This window comes from Callithrix jacchus, chromosome 1, assembly GCF_049354715.1.
Source record: "Callithrix jacchus isolate 240 chromosome 1, calJac240_pri, whole genome shotgun sequence".
Taxonomy (NCBI): Eukaryota; Metazoa; Chordata; class Mammalia; order Primates; family Cebidae; genus Callithrix; species Callithrix jacchus.
The window spans coordinates 205,963,999-205,981,344 of record NC_133502.1 but is presented as its reverse complement, the minus strand read 5'-3'; the positions used below and the strand labels follow the sequence as shown (position 1 = coordinate 205,981,344).

General features: G+C 46.1%; 1 protein-coding gene across 10 annotated transcripts in view; it reads right to left on the bottom strand.

Annotated features, from left to right (window-relative positions):
- Nucleotides 1–17,346, bottom strand: part of LOC100406723 (myosin-9) — a 127,314-nt gene that overhangs the window by 103,934 nt on the left and 6,034 nt on the right. For 4 of the 10 annotated variants that reach the window (XM_078339294.1, XM_078339262.1, XM_078339270.1 and 1 more), the window contains exon 3: nucleotides 4,132–4,802. The gene's annotated coding sequence lies outside the window, so the exon portion shown is untranslated. Of the gene's footprint in view, nucleotides 1–4,131; nucleotides 4,803–5,840; nucleotides 5,926–12,818; nucleotides 13,018–17,346 lie in introns of those variants that run through there. The other 6 variants (XM_078339284.1, XM_078339287.1, XM_078339292.1 and 3 more) reach the window with 3 other exon arrangements.

Below are 17,346 nucleotides of genomic sequence, written 5' to 3'. Positions count from 1 at the left end.
AGCCAGGTGTGGTGGTGTGTGCCTGTAATCTTAGCTATTCGGGAGGCTGAGGCAGGAGAATCGCTTGAACCCCGTGGGTGGAGATTGCAGTGAGCTGAGATTGCACCATTGCATTCTGGCCTGGGCAACAGGAGGGAAACTCCATCTCAATAAATAAATAAATTAAATAAAGTGTATAAAATGAAAAACAAATGGTGGTGTGCACCTGTAATTCCAGTCAGTCGGGCGACAGAGGCAGGAGAATTGCTTGAATCTGGGAGGTGGAGGTTGCAGTGAGCTGAGATGGTGCCATTGCATCCCAGCCCAGGAGGCAGAGACTCCATCTCAAAAAAAAAAATCCTCTAGCCTTCCTTCCTAGTCCCCCAGTTTCCTTTCCAGAGGCAATGACTTACCAATTCATTGTCTCTTCCACAGACACCCGGTGAATATGCAGGTGTTTTGTGCCCCTTTGTAAGAGGAAGGATAACCCTCCTATAAGGAGTGAGACCCCGGGGGAACATCCCGGCTTCATGGTAACTCCTCAGGTCTGTGTTCTGCTGCCCCTCATCTCCTCTGCATCCGAGCTGGCTGGGAGGGCAGGTGGGAGTCTCTCTTTTTTTTGGATCAGCTCTGCCTGACACCACCACGCAGCAGGCTGTACTGTGAGCCCCACTTTACAGGGGAGAGAAGCGAGGTACAGAAAGGCATGTAACTTGCTTTAAGACATTGGACCGGCAAGAGGTGTAGCTGGGATTCAAACTCAGGCAGTGGAGGTCTGGAGTCCCTACTTTTAGCTACTACATGACACTGTCTCTCAATGTATTATTTTTATATATTTAAAACGTCAAAGCAGTTTTCTGTGTTAGAGTGCCTTTTTTTTTCTCAATTCTTCACATGCTTAAAAAAAAAAAAAGAAACAGGGGCCAGGTATAGTGGCTCACTCCCGTAATCCCAGCACTTTGAGAGGTGGAGGTGGGTGATTACCTGAGCTCAGGAGTTCGAGACCAGCCTGGCCAACATGGTGAAACCCTGTCTCTACTAAAAATACAAAAATTAGCCGGACATGGTGGTGCATGCCTGTAGTCCCAGCTGCTCAGGAGGCTGAGGCAGGAGAATCACTTGAGCCCGGGAGGTGGAGGTTGCAGTGAGCTGAGATCATGTCACTGTACTTCAGCCTGGGTGACAGTGATGAAGGGAGACTTCATCTCAACAAAACAAAACAAAACAAAACAAAAAAACAGGCCAGGCCTGATAGCTTACGCCTGTAATCCTAGCACTTTGGGAGGCGGAGGCATGCAGATCACAAGGTCAGGAGTTCAAGACCAGCCTGGCCAACATGTTGAAACCCTGTCTCTATTAAAAATACAAAAATTAGCTGGATATGGTGGCACATGCCTATAATCCCAGGTACTCAGGAGGCTGAGGCAGAAGAATTACTTGCACCAAGATGTGGGACGCAGAGGTTGCAGAGAGTCATCGTGCCATTGCACTCCAGCCTGGGTTACAGAGCGAGACTCCATCCCCAAAAAACAAAAATGAAAACAAAAACAAAAAAACCCAGGAACACTGCATAGCCCATGATGAAGTGTTTTATATCTGCGATTCTTATTGTTCATTGGTTGCTTCTGTTCCTCCCTGACCACAGCCTGATGGGAGCACAGGCAAGCGAAGAACGTGGCTTTGGGAACTGGGGGACCCTCATTCTCATCCCAGCTCTGCACAAACTGCCGCACGACCTTGGCCAGGCCCCTTGCCCTCCTTGGCCTCAGCCTCCATCTGTAGAGCTGGGCTGATGCCGGAGCCGATGACCTCCTGCACAAGGATTCTCTGCCTCTTTCTGATCTATTTTTGCCTGATGCCTCTCCCAGGGGCCTGTGGACCAGAGCTAATTTTCCTGGCTGACCCCAATCCAGGCAGCTCAGGTGGAGAGTGCCAAGCTAATGAGGCCAAGGTCATGGTCCAGTTAGTGTCTCCCAGAGGAACTGTGGCTTTTCAGCCAGAATGTAGCTCCCTGACCAGTCACTGGGCTCAGGTAGAGGCAGGCCCCAGAGGGAAGGACAAAAGCAAAGCTGGATCCTTCAGGTTACCACTTCCAATAGGAGCTGCTCGGGGCCCAGGTCCCAGATACCGTTTGTGACTGCAGGAAAGCCTGTCAGGGCTCACGTCAACATACCAGGGGGACTCAAGGAATGTGTAGGTTGGGGGATAGGGAGAGGACCAGGTGGTTCATCAGGTACCTGCAGGTACACCCACACCTGTCAAGTCAGGAAGATGAGAACCAATTCTATCTTTAAATCTAAAGCAGGTTGGGAGGCCAAGGCAGGCGTATCACCTGAGGTCAGGAGTTCGAGACCAGCCTGGCCAACATGGCAAAACCCCATCTCTACTAAAAATATAAAAATTAGCCGGCTGTGGTGGCAGGCACCTGTCATCCCAGCTACTCGGGAGGCTGAGGCATGAGAATTGCTTGAACCTGGGAGGCGAAGGTTGCATTGAGCTGAGATCGTGCCATTGCACCCCACCCTGAGGGGTTGAGCGAGACTCTGTCTCAAAACAAAAAGAAAAACAATCTAAAGCAGAGTGCACGTCCACATTCTCTCCAGGTGACCCACGGCATGGCTCCTGCTTCTGACATCAGAAATTTCCTTCTTTCTACGTGAGGCGTTTCCACCACTTTTTAATCAGAAGAAAGACAGAGTAGGGCTTCCTCTTTTGTGTTGTTAGCTGCCATGAGGGCGGGGCTTGTCTATTTCTTCCCTAATACATCCCTGGCACCTAGACCCACGCCTGGCATACCTACACTAGGAGCTCAGTCAGTATTGTTTGAGTGAATCAGATCACCACTGTTCCAGAGTGAGTGGCCACAGTATCGCCAGTGAGTTCGACCCAGTTTTGTTCAACTATTTCAATTTCTTTTTCTTTTTTTTGAGCGAGTCTTGCTCTGTAGCCCAGGCTGGAGCACAATAGCGCAATCTTGGCTGACTGCAACCGCCACCTCCTGGGTTCAGGTGATTCTCCTGCCTCAGCCTCCAAAGTAGCTGGGATTACAGGCACCTGCCACCATGCCCAGCTAATATTTTTGTATTTTTAGTAGAGACAAGTTTCACCACGTTGGTCAGGCTGGTCTCAAACTATTGACCTCAAATGATACACCTGCCTCGGCCTCCCAAAGTGCTGGGATCACAGGCGTGAGCCACCACGTCTGGCCTCAAATATTTCTACTTCAATGAGTCTAGAGAAGCTTGTTATTTAGAGAGAAATATGTGAAGGCTCTAGAAAAAGTGATTCTCCTGCCTCAGCCTCCCGAGTTGAGTAGCTGGGACTACAGCCGCCCGCCACCACACCTGGCCAAGTTTTGTATTTTTAGTAGAGGCGGGGTTTTACCATGTTAATCAGGATGGTCTCGATCTCCTGACCTCAAGTGATCTGCCCTCCTCTGTCTCCCAAAGTGCTGGGATTACAGGCCTTGGCCACCACACTTGGCCGAATTACTCTGCCTCCCAAAGTGCTGGGATTACAGGCCTTGCCACCACACTTGGCCGAATTACTCTGCCTCCCAAAGTGCTGGGATTACAGGCATTGGCCACCACACTTGGCCGAATTACTCTGCCTACCAAAGTGCTGGGATTACAGGCCTTGCCACCACACTTGGCCGAATTACTCTGCCTCCCAAAGTGCTGGGATTACAGGCCTTGCCACCACACTTGGCCGAATTACTCTGCCTCCCAAAGTGCTGGGATTACAGGCCTTGCCACCACACTTGGCCGAATTACTCTGCCTCCCAAAGTGCTGGGATTACAGGCCTTGGCCACCACACTTGGCCGAATTACTCTGCCTCCCAAAGTGCTGAGATTACAGGCGTTGCTGTACAACAGAAGCAAGGTGATTTGTCTGAGACCACACTGCTAATTCGCGAGCAGATACAGATTAAAAGCCAGATTGTTGGACTCTTGTTGGTTCAGTGCTTTTTGTTATGTCATGCTCTCTCTTCCTCTGCACTGAGTAGAAGACTGATTCTGTTTCTTACAGATGCTGAGATGCTGAGATGTTAAAACACCTGAGTTAATGTTGCTGAAATTATTTGCAAAATGTAACCGCAAATACTTAATAAAACTAGCATGCCTTTTCCTCTGCAGCTCCCATCGTACTCACCAAAAAGACAGGCAGTGAGTTTCACCAAAAGGTGTTAGACTGCATTTCTGAGATACTTTGCCTGACATTAGGATTCCTGTTGAGATTTTGTTTGTTTGTTTGACTGGAGTCTCGCTCTGTCTGGAGTGCAGTGGTGCAATCTTGGCTCACTGTAATCTGCCTCCCAGGTTCAAATGATTCTTCTGCCTCCAGCTCCTGAGTAGCTGGGACTACGGGCACCCATCACCACGCCTGGCTAATTTGGGTAGAAATGGGGTCTCACTATGTTGGCCAGGCTGGTCTCAAACTCCTGACCTTGTGATCCGCCCACCTCAGCGTCCCAAAGTGCTGGGATTACAGGCGTGAGCCACTGCGCCTGGCCTCCCTTTGAGGTATTTAAGAGCCCTAATGATGTATTTCCTTTTCATTCTTTAGAATCCTAAATCCATTGGTCAGAATGATTTCAGTTGTGACAGAAACCCAATTCCATGTAGTTCCCCAGAAGAGGGGAATTTATTGGCTCACACGATTGAAATTTCCAGTCCCTGCAGACATGGTCACATCCAGCGATATAACTCAAGCTGGTCCCTTGATGTCTCTGTGGTGCTTTCCTCTGAGTTAGCTTTATTCTCTGATTCAGGTGATGACTCCAGCAGCCCCAAGCTTCATGCTCTTTCCTGCTAGCAGGGTCCCTGGAGACAGAGGTTTTGTTTGTTTTGAGATAGGGTCTTTCTTTGTCACCCAAGCTGGAGTGCAGTGGCATGATCACAGCTCACTGCAGCCTCCACCTCCTGGGTTCAAGCAATCCTCCCACATCAGCCCCCCAAGTAGCTGGGACCATGGGTATACACCACCATGTCCAGCTAATTTTTGCATTTTTTGTAGAGATGGGGTTTTTACCATGTTGCCCAGGCTGGTCAAGCTCCTAGACTCAAGTGATCCACCTGCCTTGGCCTCCCAGAGTGCTGGGATTAGAGGTGTGAGCTACCAAGCCTTATCTGGGAGGGAGTTTCTTTATCCTTTTTGCTTTGGCAAAAGGCATGGGATTGACTCTTATTGCCTGAACTGGATCGTGTGTCTAGACAAAAAACAATCCCTATGAGCAAAGGCGTTGGGTCTGCTGATTGGCTAAATTAGGTCACTTGCTTACTTCCAAAAGTAGGTCGGGGTAGACACAAGGAAAATTAGGGGTTGTTGTCAGAAGGGTGAGTACATGCTAGGAAGGCAAAAACAGTAACTGTCCCCACAGTGTACCACTAGCTTGGACCTAAAAGCCTTATGAGTCCCATTGGTCCCATTGCTTCTTTTATTCCACCTGAAGATGGGGTATATCAGGTTCTTGCTTATCTTAAGCTCCTGGAGACCTGAAGTCAGATCTCTCCTCAGCCTGTTCTCTCAATCACAAAATGCTATTAACTTGTTCCCAGTCATGGATCATGCATGTCCATTCATTAAACAGATATTTATTGAGAACACAGCACGTAGCAGGCACTATCCTAGGTGTTGGGAATAGAACAGTGGACAGAATTGAGAGTGCTTGGCCCCCCAGAAGCTTACATTCCAGTTGGATTGGGGGACACAAAATTAAGATAGAAATACTACATTCAGTGATAATCAGAGGTGGAGAAATGATGCCAGGTTGGCTAAGAGATTACTAGCTGGGGATGAGGGTAGGAACAACTTGTTCTTTGAATTAGTAATCAGGGAGGTTTCTTTGTTGAGGTGCATACCGGAGCTAGCTCAGCCAGAAGTGGGTTGGTGGTGGGAGCCAGGAGGTCATAGTTCTTCGAATGGATTCAAGTGCTTCCTCTGTACCTTGGTGGAAAAGTATTCACAGTTCTCTTGCATTTTTGAAACTTGGAAAGAGAGTAAAGAGGACCCCCTGGGGTGGCTTAGTCATGGTGGAGGTTTGTGAATATGAATGCCTTTTCCCAGCCAGGCGCAGTGGCTCACACCTGTAATCCCAGCACTTTGGGAGGCCGAGATGGGCAGATCATGAGGTCAAGAGATTGAGACCATCCTGGCCAACATGGGGAAACCTGGTCTTTACTAAAAATACAAAAATCAGCTGGGCTTGGTGGCGCATGCCTGTAGTCCCAGCTACTCAGGAGGCTGAGGCAGGAGAATGGCTTGAACCTGGGAGGTGGAGGTTGCAGTGAGCCAAGATTGTGCCATTGTACTCCAGCCTGAGGACTGCGTGAGACTCTGTCTCAAAAAAAAAAAAAAAAAAAAAAAAGGAGAAAAAGAAAGAAAAGAATGCCTTTTCCCATGGCAAGTGAGGATGACATCTAGGATATGTGAAGATGGAACACCCCTAAGTGTGGGCTTTTCTCTGGTCCACTTGACCTCAGGAAAACTGCCCGGTGCATGGCAGCAGCAGGTGGGGGCCTATCAAATTGTGCTTTGTTTGGGCATCTCCTTCTTCAGATCATTTTTCTGTGCTCTGCTCTTTCCAGATATGTTTTGAGCTGCTTCTTTGTATTAGATTTGATGGGAGGTTGCCATCCTGGGTACATACATCAGACAGGGCCTTTTGCTAGAAGTGACAGGACCTACGTATAACTACGTTAAGAGACAGGCAGAGGGACATAGCACAGATACTCAGTCTGTGTGTATACCCTAAATTGCAAAATGAAAAAATAAAGAGACCAGTAGAAATATATGTAACTCATGTAAAAAACAAAACAAAACAGAAACCACTCAGAGCCAGAGAGAAGCAGGCCTTCTGGAAAGCTGGGTCCAGGGATTCAAATCCTTCCCTTCTAACTCTGTTCTCTCAGGCTGGCAGTCTCTAGAGGCCTGGAATCATGGCCACAGGTGGCCTAGGCTTATGTCTTTATCGTCTCCTGACCAGAGAGGAAAGAGCATGTTCCCACATCAGCAGCACACACACACACACACACACACACACACACACACACACACACCCCCCAGAGAAGAACGCCAATTGGCTGGCATGGGGTCATGTGATTATTATATTATATTATAGTATTATTATAGACTGTTCATGGCACAACATAAAGTTGCAATAGGGTGTTAGTCCTTTCACAAAAGAAAGAGGATCTATTCTGGGAAGACAAATAATAAATGTCTCCTATGGTGAAGCAATGATACTTTTTTCCTGCTTTCGAGCAACTTATTATCTTCTTTGTATATGTGTGTATTTTGTGGGCAATGTCAATCAAGTCCAAGTGCATAATTAACATGGTACAAATGTAAAAGATAGATGTGCCTCAATAGATGGGCCATCTCTCATTGGGGTATTACAATAGCTTCCTAATTGATTTTTATCTTCAGGGCCTCCTCCCCACTTCCAAGTCCATCCGCCATTGCCATCAGGATAAAGCCCGGCTAACGTGTGCTTATACTCCAGCTAATGACTTATTTTCCCTCCCTCCCTCCCTCCCTCCCTCCCTTCCTTCTCTTTCTTTCTAGACGGAATTTTGCTCTTGTCACTCAGGCTGAAGTGCAGTGGCACAATCTTGGCTCACTACAACCTCTGCCTCCTGGCTTTAAGCAATTCTCCTGCCTCAGCCTCCCGAGTAGCTGGGATTACAGGCATTGCCACCATGCCCAGCAAATTTTTGTGTTTTTAGTAGAGATGGGCTTTCACCATGTTAGCCAGGCTGGTCTTGAACTCCTGACCTCAAACTCCTGACCAGCCTGGCCAACATGGTGAAACCCCATCTCTACTAAAAATACAAAAATTAGCCAGACATGGTGGCACGCATCTGTAGTCCCAGCTACTTGGAAGGCTGAGGCACGAGAATGCTTGAACTTGGGAAGCGGAAGTTTCAGTGAGCTGAGACCATGCCACTGTACTCCAGCCTGGGCGATAGAGCGAGACTCAGTCTCAAAAAAACAAACAACAAAAAAAAATTAAGAGGGTAGCTCTCATGTTAAGTGTTTTTTCTTTGCTTGTTTGTTCTTGAGACAGAGTCTCTCTCTGTGCCCAGGCTGGAGTGCAGTGACATGATCTTGGCTCACCGCAGCCTCCACCTCCTGGGCTCAAGTGATTGTCCCGCCTCAGCCTCCCAAGTAGCTGGGACTACAGGTGCCCACCACTACATCTGGCTAATTTTTGTATTTTTAATAGAGATGAGGTTTCACTATGTTAGCCAGGCTTGTCTCTAACTCCTGACCTCAGGTGATCCACCTGCTTCGGCTTCCCAAAGTGGTAGGATTATAGGAATGAGCCACTGTACCTGGTCAAAACTACCAGGTACAGTGGTTTTTTTAACCACCAAAACCAAGCCAAACCAAAACACCAAAAACAAAAACAAAGGGACACAGGGAAACTTTGGGAGGTGGTGGATATGTCTATTAACTTGATTTTGATGATGGTATCATGGGTGTTTGCATATGTCTCAGTCATCAAGTTTTACACATTAAATATGTACAGTTCTTTATATATCATTTATACTTCAATAAAGCTGTTTTTTTTGTGGGGGAGGAAGGGAGGGAAGAAGGACAGTAGGGAGGAAGGAAGGGATGAAGGAAGGAAGGAAGGGAGGAAGCGGGGAGGGAGGGAGGGAGGGAGAGAAGGGAAGGAAGGAAATCAAGCAATGAGAGAGACATTGCCGACCTGGATCTAGAGGTTTACAAGTTGATTTCTTTTTTTTTTTGAGAGAAGGAAAGAAAAAAAAATAAGTAAAGGAGAGGAAGAAAGAGGAAGAGAAAGAGGGAGAGTAAATGGAAATATTGCTAATAAAGCTGTTTTAAACAGATCAGCTAAAGCCACAAAAAGAATCTAATTTGAATGCCCCCTCTCCAAGTCATCTGATTTTCCTACACACCTAGTAGCATGTATCTATTCCTGCACTTCCCATGTTGCATTGCAACAATCTTTTTACACACCTTGTTCCCTGTTCCTCAAGGACAGGGCCTGTTTCTAAGTCATCTTTGTCCCTCTGGGTACATGGTAGGTACAGTATTCAATGAATCCTTTTGATTGGATGTCACTGAATGAAGAGTAGACAAACAACTTTTCTTGGGACTCAGAGTGGGCAGATGAGAGTTGTTTGGGAAAGTTATAGGAGGTCTATTGAAAATGAGTTTGGTTCACCCAGTCCATCCCCCATTGTCTGTAGCAGAAAATGCCACTGCCAGGAGTGGGCAGATAACTCCAGCCAAGGTAATCGTAATATATCACTTGAGCTTTCCCATAGATGTCTGAAAACTTCAGAAGGAGGCAAAAGGCCCTCTGTAGTTCTCATCAAGTGGTGAGGATTATGGGGAAACAGGGGCTGCTCTAAGCCATGTAGGGAGAGACTATGAAAATGAGAAATTCACAGAAAGAGGCTCGAAGATGCTTGGTGACTGGATCATGTCATCCCTGAGGTCCCTGCCCCTGCCCCTTCTGTGTTATGTCACGTGAGCCAAGAATCTCCCCCTTCTCCTCTTTGTGTAAGCTGGCTGGTTTTCTCCTCTGTCATTTAGAACCAAGAGGACCTCCCAGTTCATATGGTGATATGGTTTGGATGTCATGTCCCCTCCAAATCTCATGTTGAAATGTGACCCCCAAATTTGGAGGTGGGCCTAGTGGGAGGTGTTTTGACCTGCCTATATATCATATTTGAAGTGAAGGGAGATGTTTGGGTCATGGGGGCAGATCCCTCATGAATGGCTTGGTGCTGTGCTCGTGTAATGAGTGAGTTCTCACTCTAAATATACATAATGAATGAGTTCTTGCCCTATGAGTTCATGTAAGATCTGCTTGTTAAAAGAGCCTGGAACATCCTCCTCTCTCTCTTGCCCCTGCTCTCTCCATGTAACAGGCTGACTCTCTTTCCACCACGATTGTAAGTTTCCAAGGCCCTCACCAGAAGCAGATGCTGACACTAATGCTTCGTGTACAGCCTGCAGAACTGTGAGCCAAGTAAACCTGTCTTATAAATGGCCCAGTCTCAAGTATTCCTTTATAGCAATGCAAATGAACTAGTACTTGTGGCTTCAGGGAAGAGGGGGCCTTTGAGCTGGTCCTTGTCTGTGGGTTGGAGTGTGGTGGGGTACGATGGGAGGACATTCCTGATGGGAGAAACTGGGTGAAAGGAGGTAAGGAGGGTCAGCACTGCCTTGTGTCTTTGGGATGACAAGCAGTGGCATTGTCTGGTGTGTGGTGTCAATTCCTGAGAGTTCTAAGGGAAGGTTGGGACCATGCTGAGGGTTTGTACTTAGCCTGGAAGGACCTGGGCCAGCCCCCACCTTCTCTTCCAGAACTGCCTAAGATAATGAAATCAACAACGACAAAAAGTCTAATAGTGGTTTTCAGACATTATTTCAGGTATCAGGCAGCACAAGGGAGTGACCTCCGAGACAGGGAGACAAACGAGGTGAGCCCTATGGCTGCCTTGGCTTCCTACCTGGAGAGTTTCCAGAACAGTTTATTGAGGAGTGACCTCTTTGGAGCCCCAAGGTCTCTCTGAGTTGAGGAGATGGAAGGGGAGTCTGGGGAGGCCAACGTGGCTGGCACTCACAGGCTGACATGGAAGCAGAGAGTGCTGACTGGAGAGTGACAGTTCCAGTTCTTCAGGGAGTCACTCTTGTGTCTTCAGCAAATACTGACCAGTTAATGCAGGCAAAGACAGCACCCAAGGCTGGAGAGGGCCACCTAAAGGATGGCAGGGAACAATCTCTGTAGCTCATGGAGTGCTGGAATCACCTGGTTCCCATCAGTCAGGATGGACATCTGGTGGTGCACTCGGGAGTGTGGAAAATTAACTCTAGTGTAAAGGCCTCTCTGATCTGTCTAACAGGCTTAAAAACAAACCTTGAAGGGATCGAACTGTTTTCCAGTATCTTCACTGTGTCACAGAACAAAGCTCAAGGCAGTCTATAGGAATACAAATATCTAGTGCCCAAACCAGGTGAAATGCACAACACCTGGCATTCAATAAAAAAAATTACCGGGCATGGAAACAAAGCAGGAAAATGTGACCCACAATGGCAATCCATATAGACAGACCCAGAAAAGTTAGATGACAGATGACAGAATTAGAAGACAAGGACAATAAACGCAGTCATTACAAGTATATTCCATAGGTTCAGGAAGGTGGAGGGAAGCTTAAGTGTGCTGAGCAGGGACACATAAGATGTAAAAGGGACTCAAGAAGTCATCTGGTTCCAGGCTAATATACCAATTAAAAATAGATATATGCAGAGAATATTTAAAAACAGCCCAATTACATGATGTCTACCAAAAATTCATTTCAAATATGATATATAGGCAGGTCGAAAATAAAAGGATGGGAAAAGATACACTATGCAAATAATAATCGAATGTAGGAGTGATTTTATTAATATCGGATAAAGTAAACCTCAGTGTACAGAAAATAAGCAGACACAGAGTGAGACATTATACAGATCAAAGGGTCGATCCATCAGAAAATATAGTCATCCTAAATGTATAAGGACCAATCAACAGAGTTGAAAAATATGTGAAGCAAAAACTGACAGAAGTGAAAGAAGAACAGAAATACAGTTTTGACAACCTAGATGAAATGGATCAATTCTTCAATAAAAACACACACTATGACAAATAGGTCTTTCTACTGGCCCTATAAACTATTGAGGAGACCAAAATAATAATTTGAAAATTTTCAAAAATTAAATCTCCATGTCCAGATGATTTTGCTAGAGAATTCTCCTAAATGTTTAAAGAAGAATTAAAATAAAGTCTATAAAATCTCTTTCAGAAGACAGAAGAGGAGAGAACACTTTCCAGTGTATTTTATAAAGCTGGTATTACCCTGAGAGCAAAACCGGAGGAGACTGTAGAAAAAAAGACTCTACAAACATTCCTCGTGAATACAGGCACAAACATCTCTAACAAAATATTGGCTGTCAGGCCTCTGAGTCCAAGCCTGACTAGTATAGCCTTGCTGACCTGCATGTACACCTCTGGGCGGTCCCCAGAAGCCAGAAAATCTTGGGTAACCACAAGTAACCAGGTGGCCACAGAAAGAAGTGAAACAACTTGTTCCTGCCTCAACTCATTTCTCTCCACCTGCAACCTGCAACCATTGTTCCTGCTCAGCCTTGCAGAATTTCCGCCTTGGACATTGGGTTTCTCAAGACCCCAACTCCTGTAATTATGGAATTTACCATACCCTCCCCTCTGCTTGCAACCGATAACCCACACCCTTATGATCATGCCTGTTTGTAATAGATAACCCCTACCCTGGTGAGCATGCATCCCATGATGCCCTTCCCGTCCCTAAAAGAGATTACCACCCTTAACTGACCACTTGCCCCAATCTATAAAACCAACTCCTATCCCACCACCCTCTGCTGACACCCTTTTCAGCCTCAGCCTGCCCGCACCCAGGTGAATAAACAGCCATGTTTGCTCCCACAGAGCCTGTTTGGGAGGGTCTCTCCATTCAGTGCTCACATTTTAACATTAGCAAGACCAGGGATCCTGGCGGACAGGAAGCAGGATGAGATGGAAGCTCCGGACAGAGCAGTATGCAGAGGATTGCACTGTGGATTTGAGCTTGAGATCGACTGCAAGAACAAAGCAGCAATCCTGAGAGGACCCGCAGACCCTCTGAAGGAAGTGGACTGCTCCTGCAGGACCCTGGAGACACCCCAAATACTGTGAGTGCCCCAACTGTGGAAGTGGGAAAGGGAGACCCTCCTCTCCCCAACCCACACACTCCCAGTGGAGAAGCTGAAGGTCTGTTTGAGGGAGAAGTTCTTGACTTTACCTGGTGCTGAGTCAAGTTAGAGAGCCGAGCGGAGTGAAATGCAGGGGTGGAGGAAGCAACAGGGAGGCCTTGGGCGCTTGGTGGATCCTCAAGCAACCCTTTCCTGCCTGGCACCACTGGGATCTGTCCAGAGACTGACCAAAGGAGCAGGGGGCAAAACTGCACAGGGACAAGGCCTTCTCTAGCTGAACTTTGTAACAATTTGAATGGGGCAAGAAGCCTCCTGGCCAGTACTCGGGGGAGGGCATGACTCTGGCTTGCAGACGTCACAGACAGAGGAAGAACTAAAGCCGTTTTCTTTCCCAGCTGGGAGGCAAAAAAGCCTTGGGCAAGTTTTCAAGCTCAACTTGCCCTCCCCCGGAAACAGATTTGGGGCTTTTGCGGGGGTGGGAGTGAGACTGGCCCTTCAGTTTGCGTGGGAGCTGGATTAGGCCTGTGACTGGCTTTTCCCCATTTATCTGACAACCTGCATGACTCAGCAGAGGCAGCCATAATCCTCCTAAATACACAACTCCAGTGACCTGGGAATCTCACCCCCATCTCCCATAGCAGCCTCAGCAAGACCTGCCCAAGGAGAGACTGAGCTCAGACATGCCTAGCCCTGCTCCCACTTGATATCAGGTCCTTCCCTACCCAACCTGATAGCTGTAGACAAAGGACATATAATTTTGAGAGTTCTAGGGCCCTGCCCACTGCCAGTCCTGCTCTGTACTACAATATCTGATGCTTTCTGGAAAGCACCACCTCCTGGCAGGAGGCCAAGCAGCACAAAAATAGAGCATAAAAATCACCAAGGCTAAGGACTCCCATGGAGTCCATTGCACCCTCGGCCACCTCCACTGGAACAGGCTCTGCTGGTATCCACAGCTCAGAGACCCATGGACAGTTCACATCACAGGACTCTGTGCAGACAGCCCCCAGTACTAGCCCCCAGTACAGAGCTGGGTAGACTCACTGGATGGCTAGACCCAGAAGAGAGAAAACAATCACTGCAGTTCAGCTCACAGGAAGCCACATACACAGGAAAAGAGGGAGAGTACTACATCAGGGGAATACCCTGTGGGACAAAAAAATCTGAACAACCAGCCTTCAGCCCTAGACTTCCCTCTGACAGAGCCTACCCAAATGAGAAGGAACCAGAAAACCAACCCTGGTAATATGACAAAACAAGGCTCATCAATACCCCCCACTAAAGTCACACTAGTTCACCAGCAATGAATCCAAACTAAGAAGAATTTCCTGATTTATTTGAAAAGGAATTTAGGAAGTTAGTTATTAAGGTAATCAGGGAGGGACCAGAGAAAGGCAAAGCCCAATGCAAGGAAATCCAAAAAATGACACAAGAAATGAAAAGAGAAATATTCTAGAAGATAGATAGCTTAAAGAAAAGATAAAAAAAATCAAGAAACTTTATATACACTTTTAGAAATGTGAAATATTCTGGAAAGTCTCAGCAATAGAACTGAACAAGTAGAAGAAAGAAATTTAGAGCTTGAAGACAAGGTCTTCAAATTAACCCAATCCAACAAAGACAAAGAAAAAAGAATAAGGAAATATGAACAAAGCCTCCCAGAAGTCTGGGATTGTGTTGAATAACCAAGCCTAAGAATAATCAGTGTACCTGAGGAAGAAGACAATTCTAAGGCTTTGAAACTGTATTTGGGGGAATGATTGAGGAAAGCTTCCCTGGCCTTGCTAGAGACCTAGACATGCGAATACAAGAAACACAAAGAACCCCTGGGAAATTCTTCACAAAAAGATCTTTGCCTAGGCACATTGTCATTAGGTTATCCAAAGTTAAGACGAAGGAAAGAATCTTAAGGGCTGTGAGACAGAAGCACCAGGTAATCTATAAAAGAAAATCTATGAGATTAACAGCAGATTTCTTAGCATAAACCCTACAAGCTAGAAGGGATTGGGGCCCTATCTTCAGCCTCCTCAAACAAAACAGTTATCAGCCAAGAATTTTGTATCCAGTGAAACTAACCATCATCTATGAAGGAAAGATACAGTAATTTTCAGTTAAAACAGTCATCAGCCAAGAATTTTGTATCCAGTGAAACTAACCATCATATATGAAGGAAAGATACAGTCATTTTCAGACAAACAAATGCTGAGAGAATTTGTCATTACCAAACCACCACTAAAAGAACTGCTAAAAGTTTGAGTTCTAGATCTTGAAACAAATCCTGGAAACACATCAAAACAGAACTTCTTTAAAGCATAAATCACACAGAACCTATAAAACAAAAATACAAGTTTAAAAAGCAGAAACAAAAAACAAACCCAAAGTATGCAGGCAACAAAGAGCATGATGAATACAATGGCACCTCACTTTTCAATACTAACATTGAAAATAGAGCATAAAATCACCAAAGCTGAGGACTCCCATGGAGTCCATTGCACCCTCTGCCACCTCCACTGGAACAGGCTCTGCTGGTATCCATGGCTCAGAGACCCATGGACGGTTCACATCACAGGACTCTGCAGTCATCATGTAAATGGCCTAAATACTCCACTTAAAAGACACAGAACCACAGAATGGATAAGAACTCACTGGCCAGGTGCGGTGGCTCATGCCTGTAATCCCAGCACTTTGGGAGGCCGAGGTGGGTGGATCACGAGGTCAAGAGATCGAGACCATCCTGGTCGACATGGTGAAACCCCGTCTCTACTAAAAATACAAAAACTTAGCTGGGCATGGTGGCGCGTGCCTGTAATCCCAGCTACTCGGGAGGCTGAGGCAGGAGAATTGCCTGATCCCAGGAGGCAGAGGTTGCGGTGAGCCGAGATCACGCCATTGCACTCCAGACTGGGTAACAACAGCGAAACTCCGACTCAAAAAAAAAAAAAGAACTCACCAACTAAGTATCTGCTGCCTTCAGGAGACTCACCTAACACATAAGGACTAACGTAAACCTAAAGGGTGGAAAAAGGCATTTCATGTGAATGGACACCAAAAGCAAGCAGGGGTAGCTATTCTTATAGCAGACAAAACAAACTTTAAAGCAACACAGTGCTTAAAAGAGTCAAAGAGGGACATTACAGAATGGTAAAAGGCCTTGTCCAACAGGAAAATATCACAATCCTAAACATATATGCACCTAACGCTAGAGCTCCCAGATTTATCAAATGATAACTAATAGGCCTAAGACTGAGCTAGACGGCAACACATTAATAGTGGGGAGCTTCAGTGCTCCACTGACAGCACTAGACAGGTCATCAAGATAGAAAGTCAACAAAGAAGGGCCGGGTGCGGCGGCTCACGCCTGTAATCCCAGCACTTTGGGAGGCCGAGGCGGGTGGATCACGAGGTCAAGAGATCGAGACCATCCTGGTCAACATGGTGAAACCACGTCTCTACTAAAAATACAAAAAATTAGCTGGGCATGGTGGCGCGTGCCTGTAATCCCAGCTACTCGGGAGGCTGAGGCAGGAGAATTGCCTGAACCCAGGAGGCGGAGGTTGCCGTGAGCCGAGATTGTGCCATTGCACTCCAGCCTGGGTAACAAGAGCGAAACTCCATCTCAAAAAAAAAAAAAAAAAAAGAAAGTCAACAAAGAAACAATGGATTTAAACTATACCTTGGAACAAATGGACGTAACAGATATACACAGAACATTTCATCCAACAACTGCAGAATACACATTCTATTCAGCAGCACGTGAAACTTTCTCCAAGAGAGACCATATGAAAGGCCATAAAAGGAGCCTCAATAAATTGAAGAAAATTGAAATTATGTCAAGCATTCTCTCAGACCACAGTGGAATAAAACTGGAAATCAACTCCAAAAGGAACCTTCAAAACCATGCAGGTACATGGAGATTAAATAACCTGCTTGTGAATGAGCACTGGGTCAAAAATGAAATCAAGGTGGAAATTTAAACATTCTTTAAACTGAGTGACAATAATGACACAATCTATCAAAACCTCTGGGATATGGCTAAGGCAGTACTAAGAGGAATGTTCATAGCCCTTAACGCCTACATCAAAAAGTCTGAAAGGGCACAGACAATCTAAGGTCACACCTCAAGGAACTAGAGAAACAAGAACAAACCAAACCCAAACCCAGCAGGAGAAAGAAAATAACCAAGATCAGAAGCAGAACTAAATGAAATTGAAACAAACAAGCAAACAAATACAAAAGATAAATGAAAGAAAATGCTGATTCTTTGAAAAGATAAATAAAATTGATAGACCATTAGCAAGATCACCCGAGAGAGAAAATCCAAGTAACCTCACTGAGAAACGAAACAGGAGATATTCCAACTGACACCACATAAATACAAAAGCTCATTCGAGGCTATTATGAACACCTTCACATGCTTAAGTCAGAAAACCCAGAAGGGATGGATAAATCCCTGGAAAAATACAACCCTCCTAGCTTAAATCAGAAAGAATTAGATACCGTGAACAGACGAATAACAAGTAGCGAGATTGAAATGGTAATTAAAAAATTACCAACAACAAAAAAGCCAAGGACCAGATGGAGTCACAGCAGAATTCTACCAGACATTCAAAGAATTGG